We start from the raw sequence: 11,924 nt of genomic DNA, 5'->3' as shown, positions 1-11,924 counted from the left end.
TTAAATCTCCCCCAGAATTCGTTGTTAAATCTCCCCAGAATTTATGGTTAAATCTCCCCAGAATTTATGGTTAAATCTCCCCAGAATTCATGGTTAAATCTCCCCAGAATTCATGGTTAAATCTCCCCAGAATTCATGGTTAAATCTCCCCAGAATTCATGGTTAAATCTATTCAGAATTCATGGTTAAATCTCCCCAGAATTCATGGTTAAATCTCCCCAGAATTCATGGTTAAATCTATTCAGAATTCATGGTTAAATCTCCCCAGAATTCATGGTTAAATCTCCCCAGAATTCATGGTTAAATCTATTCAGAATTCATGGTTAAATCTCCCCAGAATTCATGGTTAAATCTATTCAGAATTCGTGATTAAATCCCCCTAGAATTCGTTATTAAATCCCCAGAAATCTTAGTTAAATCTCCAGAATTCGGGATTAAATTCCCCGGGATTTGTGGTTAAATCCCCAGATTGTGGGTTTAAATCCCCCAATGATTTGGGTTAAATTTCCCAAGTATTCTGAGTTAAATCCCCAAGTATTCTGGGTTAAATCCCCGAAGGATACTGGGTTAAATGTTCCAAGGATTGTGGATTAAATATCCCAAGGATTCGGACTTGAAAACCCTAAGAGTTTTGGATAAAGTCCCTCATCAAGATTTTTGGTTAAATCCCCCACGGAATTTGTGGTTAAATCCCCTATAAGATTTGTAGTTAAATCCCCCATAGGATTTGTTGTTAAATCCCCCATAGGATTTGTAGTTAAATCCCCCATAGGATTTGTATTTAAATACCCTAGGATTCATGGTTAACTGCCCCAAGCCTTTTTTACTTAAACCCTGAGGATTCGTGGTTAAATCCACCACAGGATTATGGGATCAATCATTCTGGATTTTGTGGGCAAATTCCGAGGATTTTGGGGTAAATCTTCCACAGGACTCGGGGATTTAATCCCAAGGATTTTGGGGTAAATCTTCCACAGGACTCGGGGATTTAATCCCAAGGATTTTGGGGTAAATCTTCCACAGGACTCGGGGATTTAATCCCAAGGATTTTGGGGTAAATCTTCCACAGGACTCGGGGATTTAATCCCAAGGATTTTGGGGTAAATCTTCCACAGGACTCAGGATTTAATCCCAAGGATTTTGGGGTAAATCTTCCACAGGACTCGAGGATTAATCCCAAGGATTTTGGGGTAAATCTCCCAGGATAAAGTTGGTAAATCCCCATGATTTTGGGGTAAATCCCCACAGGATTCGTGGATAAATCCCCCGATGATTTTGTGGAAAATCACCCAGGATTCGGGACCAATGGGCGTACTTGAGTAATTACGAGTAACAACGTACAATTGTAACTGGCAAAATTTATTTTAAAGATCCTGTTTTTTTATAATTAAAGTTAATAAAACTTCAGATTTGCGTTCATTTAAATGTCTTGATTATGAAAATCGCCTGATGAAATGTGCTAAAGAATGTCACCTTATTTTTTTCCATTTAACTTATTACCTCCGCCTATGAAGTTGGAAGGGGGTAATGTTTTACCCAGGACCCACTAAGAGAGTCCTGGGTTGTACCCCTGTGTGTGTGGGGGGGGGGGAACAGCTCACGTACAACAATTTTAATCGTAGAGTAGTGAAACTTGCAGGGATTAACTTTTATGTAAAAAGCTGGAAATTATTAAATTTTGTAAGGCCAAGATCGAAGGTCAGGGTCAAGCAAATGGTCCAATATAAGTCTGCACATCGTTATCACAGACTTTAAACTTCACATTTGAGTGAATGAAAATACACGCCAATTAATACATGTGAAGGTCAAAGGTCAAGGATTCAAAGTTGAGCTAAAGGTAGAAAATTAAGCTGCCGTGGCGTAGGTCTGCTCTCTACTGAGTGCCCCTCTAGTTCTTTAATGTTAACATAAACCTGTTTTGATTCACTGATAAGGTCAACTAACGTCGTCTGTACTTTTATTTCGTATATTTCCTTCTATTTTCGTTTAGTCTAATTGTTGCTTCTTTTGCTAATTCCCTTGTATTTACTCGGAATGGTTAATGTAAGAGTATAATAACAAAGTTAAATTATTCAGCAGAGACTGCAGTTACTGTAACAGAAAGGCTGAAGGGCCAGTCTGTACTGGAGCAGTAATTAAGGTCTGTAGGCTACTGAGTAAGTGACCTTAGCTCTGTTAGAATGACCTTTTTGTCTATTAATAATTTCCACTCTATTGATATAAAGGTCGATTTGAATTAATGTGACCAATGACCTTTCAAAGAGCTTTATTATTCACCCGTTCACCTCCCCCTTCGTTGCTCACAGTTGGGGAGAGGTTGGGGTTGTCTTATAACTGGCCACTCAGAGTAAGGATGCAATGCTCTTAGTATTACACAGCGTATTTTCAATATATACATATATCTTACTTTTCAAATTTTTGGTTAAATAGTTTGGTCAATGAGGACAATATGTAAATAAACTTTATGCAAACGTAGCCATTTAAAATGCAACGCCATAAACGCTTGCTCTTAAAATCAGCTCTCTTCATATTTGCGATTTAACAGCAACCCTTAAAAAACGATAATTTATCGAGAATTGTACGAAGTCATCTTAAGAAATATTAAGCCAGTATTTATCCCTCGAGTTCTCGTTACATCTAATGTACATTTGAGACTGTTACGATGCCAGAGAAATCTCAGTCAATCAATTATTCAACCGTGGCAGTCCAACAATTGATGATTGACAGTCTATTCATAAATTATAAAAGACGAATACATTTCCACACATAAAATTAATAAAAGTTTTTAGCAGTCAAGTTTATTCTACTGGTACCGATTTCCTTTTTAGCAAATATTAAATATTTGAAATAACGTATTATATATTTAAATAATTAATTTTCTGTGTGTAAAGATTGCAGGTATGGTTAACTCTCTCTCTCTCTCTCTCTCTCTCTCTCTCTCTCTCTCTTTATTAGTAAATATTAAATCTGAAATAACACATATATTTAAATCATTAATTTCCTCTAACTACTAAAAGGTTGGAGGTATGGTTAATTCTCTCTCTCTCTCTCTCTCTCTCTCTCTCTCTCTCTCTCTCTCTCTCTCTCTCTCTCTATTAGTAAATATTAAATCTGAAATAACACATATATTTAAATCATTAATTTCCTCTAACTACTAAAAGGTTGGAGGTATGGTTAACTCTCTCTCTCTCTCTCTCTCTCTCTCTCTCTCTCTCTCTCCGTGGTTTGTGTATTTCAGTTTTAAAATATACGCACTCATTGAAGTGACTACCAATTCTGTAAGTGGTACTTTAATCTTTTAAGACTTGAAACGAGTTATAGTCATCTGGTGTAACCTGCAGTCACTGTTCAAGATCTTAATTTATGATTGGTACCCATATCTTACGCGTTTGCTTTGCAAGTGTTTACGCAGGAGAAAAAATGCGTATTTTAAACTTATGTAAATCAAATCGAGTGAAATATGAACTCGTCACTATTCTCGTTTCGTAGAATAAGGTTAACATTTACTCTCATGTGTTCTCAACAGGTCGTAGATACAACCGAAGTACCAATCTCTCTCTCTCTCTCTCTCTCTCTCTCTCTCTCTCTCTCTCTCTCTCTCTCTCTCTCTCTCTCTCTTCTCTCTCTCTCTCTCTCTCTCTCTCTCTCTCTCTCTCTCTCTTTTATTCAAAGTTGTTGACACTTTTCAAAAGAGATGTATTTTACCCACAATTAAATTGACTTATAGTCAGAATAAAGAGAATATTTGGAGTAGGTGGTATAAAAGACTAAAGCCATTTGCGAATAATTATTGAGAGAGAGAGAGAGAGAGAGAGAGAGAGAGAGAGAGAGAGAGAGAGAGAGAGAGCGAGCCTTATTCTATGTTTGGGTTCCCCCAGATCCCTCAGTGTGAGGCACCTCGTATATCCACCAGAGAGTTGCTAATGCATCTTCCGGTGTATTTTGCTTCTTCCAAATATACGAATTATGAGTTAACAGAAACATGTAATGAAATGATACATATGTCAAAATGTAGCTCTGATAGAGCGGAATATATATACATGGGAAACCACGGTGTGGCGAAAGGAGAATTCAAATAAATGAGCAGTTTGTTGATTTTCTGGACGACGAAGGGAGCGGTGTCCTTACAAGTTCTCTTCCTCTTATTTCTTTGAAGTTTTTATAGTCTATATATGAAGGTTTTTTTTTAATGTTTGCTACTGTTCTCGAGAAATCTTGTTTTCATTTTTCATTACTTGTAGTTTATTTATTTCCTGGTTTCCATTCCTCACTGGGTTAGTTTTCCCTGTTGGAGCCCTTAGGCTTATAGCGTCTTGTTTTTCCAGATAGTTTTTCTAGCTTAGCTAACAAATAATCATTATTCTTATTATAATAATCATAATTATGATAATAATAATGATAATATCATAAGCATCATTTGCACATTGCGATCCCAACTCGAGTCTCTAGAATCCTACGAAACTAACAGCGAAGAAGAAGACCAAAACAGATTTGAAAGAGATACGCAAAGACAAAAAGTCCTTTTAGGATAGGAGGAAAAAAATGGCTCTTCTGTGACTTTTCTTTCTTGTTTTTTCGTCCAGTTAGTTGAGTTAGATTATGGGATTTGGGGCCGGGGAGACCAATTAGTTTAAGGACTGACTTTTATTTTCCCTTTTTGTTCTAGTTCTTTTTCATTCTCGTCTATTTTTAGATGTTGCAATTTCCCCTTGGAAATTACTGCTTGATTTGCATGTTTGAAGGAGATGGAGAATGTGTGCCCCCCCAAAAAAAATTTTTAGTTTTCGAAAGAGATGATGAATTTGTGCCATCAAACATATTTCAAGTTTGTGTTTTATGCAATAAAATTTGATAGAAATTGTGAAGGAAATATGAGTGTGTTTAGACTGGAAATAATCCAGAGGAAATCTTCTCATGAAGTGGAAAATATAAGGATATATTGAAAAGAAGGCAGCGAATTTAGCAGTTGCTGAAGGGCACCCTTTTCCACATACTTTATCAGGGGATGTTATTTCTTTAGATTTTTTTTTTTTAATTTTAATTCAGCATACAGTAAGGTTTCCCATTTTGTTAATATGGGAAAATAAAACCAATTAATTGGTTTAATAGAAACTGGATTACCCTTTTTTGTTTATGTATATATATATATATATATATATATATATATATATATATATATATGTATGTATGTATGTATGTATGTATATGTATATATACACATATATACATATATATATATATATATATATATATATATATATATATATATGTATATATATATATGTGTGTGTATATATATATATATATATATATATATATATATATATATATATATATATATGTGTGTATATATATATATATATATATATATATATATATATATATATATATATATATATATATACATATTTACATGTAAAGTCTAAATTAAGGTAAAAGAAATCAAGGAACTGAATCTCAATCCAACATCTGTCAAATGTCTCTAGATACAGACAGAAAAGGCGTTTAAAGGTTTAAAGGTCACTCATGATGACAGAGGTAAGAGACAGTGACATTGCCCTATCAAGCAGGACAATGCCCTAGAGAGTGACCATATATATGCATATAATCAGCGCTCAAGGCCCCTCCCCACCCAAAGCTAGGACCAAAGAGGGTCAGGCAATGGCTGCTGATGACTCGGCAGATAGACATGTAGGTTAGCCTCCCCAAACCCCCCATCCTTAGCTCACAAGAATGGTGAGGTTACAGGGACCAAAGAGATTAACGAGCTTGAGCGGTACTCTGGCGTTCAGTAGTCAGGGACGTTACCACATCGGCCATCACAACCCTATATCTGATTTAAGGACTTGGATTCTGAAAACTTCTGAATCTTAATCCAACATCTGTCAAATGTTTTCAGAAACTACAAGTTTTCCAACTTCCATTCAGAAATTCTGAAATACGGACTATCACATAAACCATTCTATGCACTGTAGGTTCGCTTGCTGTGAGCGATCAGATGAAAATCTCCCACCATCACCAATCTGCAGTGGCTAGAACATATTGCATAGCTATACTAGTCAGGGTCACCCATACTAGGTTCGCTTGCTGTGAGCGATCAGACGAAAATCTCCCACCATCACCAATCTACAGATTAATATAAACTTTAGATTCATTTTATGTATGAGGTTCTACAAAAATTATAATTGAATATTTCAAAAATATATTCTATATAAAACTAAAAATTGGAAATTTAAACTATTACAAATTTCAAAAATCCCTAGATTAAGAAGAGGATAATTGTTGTTTATTTACTATGCACACACACATGTGCATACACACTTAGACACATAAGCAGGCACATACACCACCACAGATATCATCCATATTGCTTTCATCGTGAAGGGAGTGTATGACTAGAATCCCATTGAATGTTAAGTGTTGGCCTTTAAATGGCGATGCTTACAGCTCCATCTATCATGAGCTGGCCTTCATTCCTCTCCTTCTGAACTATGTGTGTTCCATCAAATCATTCTGTATGAGAGGGTTTCTCGTCGTGGATATCAATATAATGTTCATTTATTGACCCCTGATTTCTGCTGGCTTGCGTACATCAGGGTGTCGTGATTCACATATTTCCTCTGGGTAAACCAACACTATATTGATGTCCACGACCAGAAACCCTCTCATACGGAATGATTTGATGGAACACACATTGTTCAGAAGGAGAGGAACGAACGCCAGCTCATGATAGATGGAGCTGTAAGCATCGCCATTTGAAGGCCAACACTTAACCATCAATGGGATTCTAATTATACACTCCCTTCTACCAGAAAGCCGTGTGTGTGAATATGTCATATATATATATATATATATATATATATATATATATATATATATATATATATATATATATATATATATATATATATATATATATGAAGATTAATCAATTCATACATACCACTACCAAAGGGACATACATAAGGGTTTCGCTCTGACCAAAGAGCTCATCAGGTGGGTTTTGCCCACATCCATTATGGGAGGCTTGGTTCCCACGACCCTTTCTTCCTTCCCTCTTTTTTTTATTTCCCTTTCATCTCAATTCATAATTCATCAGTACTTTATAAATGTATTATGATAATTCATGACTTATATTTGAGTCGGTAGAATAAGGGAAGCAATTTGAAACATACTTCAGTTTTCTGGGCATTGAACTTACGGGTTTTTCCGCAAGCGCCAGAGGTTGCCCTTCGTACTGAAATAGCTTTCGGGTAACTTCCCTCACTACAGCTAGCCTATTAGGGGTCAGTCATGACTTGTATTTGAGTTGGATTACTTAGAGAAGCAATTTGAAACCTACTTCAGTTTTCTGGGCATTGAACTTACGGGTTTTTCCGCCGCGCCAGAGGTTGCCCTTCGTACTGAAATAGCTTTTGGGTAACTTCCCTCACTACAGCTAGCCTATTAGGGGTCAGTCATGACTTGTATTAGAGTTGGATTACTTAGAGAAGCAATTTGAAACCTTCTTCAGTTTTCTGGGCATTGAACTTACGGGTTTTTCCGCCGCGCCAGAGGTTGCCCTTCGTACTGAAATAGCTTTCGGCTAACTTCCCTCACTACAGCTAGCCTATTAGGGGTCAGTCATGACTTGTATTTGAGTTGGATTACTTAGAGAAGCAATTTGAAACCTACTTCAGTTTTCTGGGCATTGAACTTACGGGTTTTTCCGCCGTGCCAGAGGTTGCCCTTCTTACTGAAATAGCTTTTGGCCAGCTTCCCTCACTACAACTAGCCTATTAAGATCAGTCATGACTTGTGTTTGAGTTGCATTACTTAGAGAAGCAATTTGAAACCTACTTCAGTTGTCTGGGCATTGAACTTACGGGTTTTCCGCCGCGCCAGAGGTTGCCCTTCGTACTGAAATAGCTTTCGGGTAACTTCCCTCACTACAGCTAGCCTATTAGGGGTCAGTCATGACTTGTATTTGAGTTGGATTACTTTGAGAAGCAATTTGAAACCTACTTCAGTTTTCTGGGCATTGAACTTACGGGTTTTTCTGCTGCGCCAGAGGTTGCCCTTCGTACTGAAATAGCTTTTGGGTAACTTCCCTCACTACAGCTAGCCTATTAGGGGTCAGTCATGACTTGTATTAGAGTTGGATTACTTAGAGAAGCAATTTGAAACCTACTTCAGTTTTCTGGGCATTGAACTTACGGGTTTTTCCGCCGCGCCAGAGGTTGCCCTTCGTACTGAAATAGCTTTCGGCTAACTTCCCTCACTACAACTAGCCTATTAGGGGTCAGTCATGACTTGTATTTGAGTTGGATTACTTAGAGAAGCGATATGAAACCTACTTCAGTTTTCTGGGCATTGAACTTACGGGTTTTTCCGCCGCGCCAGAGGTTGCCCTTCGTACTGAAATAGCTTTCGGCTAACTTCCCTCACTACAGCTAGCCTATTAGGAGTCAGTCATGACTTGTATTTGAGTTGGATTACTTAGAGAAGCAATTTGAAACCTACTTCAGTTTTCTGGGCATTGAACTTACGGGTTTTTCCGCCACACCAGAGGTTGCCCTTCGTACTGAAATAGCATTCGGCTAACTTTCCTCAATACAGCTAGCCTATTAGGGGTCCGTCATGACTTGTATTTGAGTTAGATTACTTAGAGAAGCAATTTGAAACCTACTTCAGTTTTCTGGGCATTGAACTTACGGGTTTTTCCGCCGCGCCAGAGGTTGCCCTTCGTACTGAAATAGCTTTCAGCTAACTTCCCTCACTACAGCTAGCCTATTAAGATCAGTCATGACTTGTATTTGAGTTGGATTACATAGAGAAGCAATTTGAAACCTACTTCAATTTTCTGGGCATTGAACTTACGGGTTTTTCCGCCGCGCCAGAGGTTGCCCTTCGTACTGAAATAGCTTTCGGCCATCTTCCCTCACTACAGCTAGCCTATTAAGATCAGTCATGACTTGTATTTGAGTTGGATTACTTAGAGAAGCAATTTGAAACCTACTTCAGATTTCTGGGCATTGAACTTACGGGTTTTTCCGCCGCGCCAGAGGTTGCCCTTCGTACTGAAATAGCTTTCAGCTAACTTCCGTCACTACAGCTAGCCTATTAAGATCATTCATGACTTGTATTTGAGTTGGATTACTTAGAAAAGCAATTTGAAACCTACTTCAGTTTGCTGAGCATTGAACTTACGGGTTTTTCCGCCGCGCCAGAGGTTGCCCTTCCTACTGAAATAGCATTCGGCTAACTTTCCTCAATACAGCTAGCCTATTAGGGGTCAGTCATGACTTGTATTTGAGTTAGATTACTTAGAGAAGCAATTTGAAACCTACTTCAGTTTTCTGAGCATTGAACTTACGGGTTTTTCCGCCGCGCCAGAGGTTGCCCTTTGTACTGAAATAGCTGTCGGCTAACTTCTCTTACTACAGCTAGCCTATTAGGGGTCAGTCATGACTTATATTTGAGTTGGATTACTTAGAGAAGCAATTTATAACCTACTTCAGTTTTCTGGGCATTGAACTTACGGGTTTTTCCGCCGCGCCAGAGGTTGCCCTTCCTACTGAAATAGCATTCGGCTAACTTTCCTCAATACAGCTAGCCTATTAGAGGTCAGTCATGACTTGTATTTGAGTTGGATTAGAGAAGCAATTTGAAACCTACTTCAATTTTCTGGGCATTGAACTTACGGGTTTTTCCGCCGCGCCAGAGGTTGCCCTTCGTACTGAAATAGCTTTCGGCTAACTTCCCTCACTACAGCTAGCCTATTAAGATAATTCATGACTTGTATTTGAGTTGGATTACTTAGAAAAGCAATTTGAAACCTACTTCAGTTTGCTGAGCATTGAACTTACGGGTTTTTCCGCCGCGCCAGAGGTTGCCCTTCCTACTGAAATAGCATTCGGCTAACTTTCCTCAATACAGCTAGCCTATTAGGGGTCAGTCATGACTTGTATTTGAGTTAGATTACTTAGAGAAGCAATTTGAAACCTACTTCAGTTTTCTGAGCATTGAACTTACGGGTTTTTCCGCCGCGCCAGAGGTTGCCCTTTGTACTGAAATAGCTGTCGGCTAACTTCTCTTACTACAGCTAGCCTATTAGGGGTCAGTCATGACTTATATTTGAGTTGGATTACTTAGAGAAGCAATTTGAAACCTACTTCAGTTTTCTGGGCATTGAATTTACGGGTTTTTCCGCCGCGCCAAAGGTTGCCCTTCCTACTGAAATAGCATTCGGCTAACTTTCCTCAATACAGCTAGCCTATTAGAGGTCAGTCATGACTTGTATTTGAGTTGGATTAGAGAAGCAATTTGAAACCTACTTCAATTTTCTGGGCATTGAACTTACGGGTTTTTCCGCCGCGCCAGAGGTTGCCCTTCCTACTGAAATAGCTTAAGGCCAACTTCCCTCACTCCAGCTAGCCTATTAATAGTCAGTCGTGACCGATGACATTTGAAATTCAAGGGCCATTGTTTTACCAGGCAGTGAAGCCAAGCGTCATATTTAGGCCGGGCGGTGAAGCCAAGAATTCTGGGCGGTGAAGTCAAGGGCCATTGTTGTGCCGGGCGGTAAAGCCAAGCGGGCCAGGTGGTAAAGTCAAGCGGGCCAGGCGGTAAAGCCAAGCGCAATTGTAAGCCGGGCGGTGAAGCCAAGCGCAATTGTAAGCCGGGCGGTGAAGCCAAGCGCAATTGTAAGCCGGGCGGTGAAGCCAAGCGAGCCAGGCGGTGAAGCCAAGCAAGCCAGGCGGTGAAGCCGAGCGCCATTATAAGCCGGGCGGTGAAGCCAAGCAGGCCAGGCGGTGAAGCCAAGCAGGCCAGGCGGTGAAGCCAAGCAGGCCAGGCGGTGAAGCCAAGCAGGCCAGGCAATGAAGCCAAGCGTCATGGTTGTGCCAGGCGGTAAAGCCAAGCGGGCCAGGCGGTAAAGCCAAGCGGGCCAGGCGGTGAAGCCAAGTGTCATTGTAAGTCGGGCGGTGAAGCCAATCGCCATTGTAAGCTGGGCGATGAAGCCAAGCGGGCCAGGCGGTGAAGCCAAGCGGGCCAGGCGGTGAAGCCAAGCAGGCCAGGCAATGAAGCCAAGCGTCATTGTTGTGCCAGGCGGTAAAGCCAAGCGGGCCAGGCAGTGAAGGCAAGCGCCATATTTGTGCCGGGCGGTGAAGCCAAGCAGGCAAGGCGTTGAAGCCAAGCGGGCTAGGCGGTGAAGCCAAGCAGGCCAGGCAATGAAGCCAAGCGTCATTGTTGTGCCATGCGGTGAGGCCAAGCGGGCCAGGCGGTGAAGCCAAGCGCCATTGTTGTGCCGGGCGGTGAAGCCAAGCGCCATTGTTGTGCCGGGCGGTGAAGCCAAGCGGGCCAGGCGGTGAAGCCAAGCGCCATTGTTGTGCCGGGCGGTGAAGCCAAGCGGGCCAGGCGGTGAAGCCAAGCGCCATTGTTGTGCCGGGCGGTGAAGCCAAGCGGGCCAGGGGGTGAAGCCAAGCGGGCCAGGCGGTGAAGCCAAGCGCCATTGTTGTGCCGGGCGGTGAAGCCAAGCGGGCCAGGCGGTGAAGCCAAGCGCCATTGTTGTGCCGGGCGGTGAAGCCAAGCGGGCCAGGCGGTGGAGCCAAGCGCCATTGTTGTGCCGGGCGGTGAAGCCAAGCGGGCCAGGCGGTGAAGCCAAGCGCCATTGTTGTGCCGGGCGGTGAAGCCAAGCGCCATTGTTGTGCCGGGCGGTGAAGCCAAGCGGGCCGGGCGGTGAAGCCAAGCGGGCCAGGCGATGAAGCCAAGCGCCATTGTTGTGCCGGGCGGTGAAGCCAAGCGGGCCAGGCGGTGAAGCCAAGCGCCATTGTTGTGCCGGGCGGTGAAGCCAAGCGGGCCAGGCGGTGAAGCCAAGCGCCATTGTTGTGCCGGGCGGTGAAGCCAAGCGGGCCTGGCGGTGAAGCCAAGCGCCATTGTTGTGC

This window comes from Palaemon carinicauda, chromosome 2, assembly GCF_036898095.1.
Source record: "Palaemon carinicauda isolate YSFRI2023 chromosome 2, ASM3689809v2, whole genome shotgun sequence".
Taxonomy (NCBI): Eukaryota; Metazoa; Arthropoda; class Malacostraca; order Decapoda; family Palaemonidae; genus Palaemon; species Palaemon carinicauda.
This window is presented reverse-complemented; position numbering follows the sequence as displayed.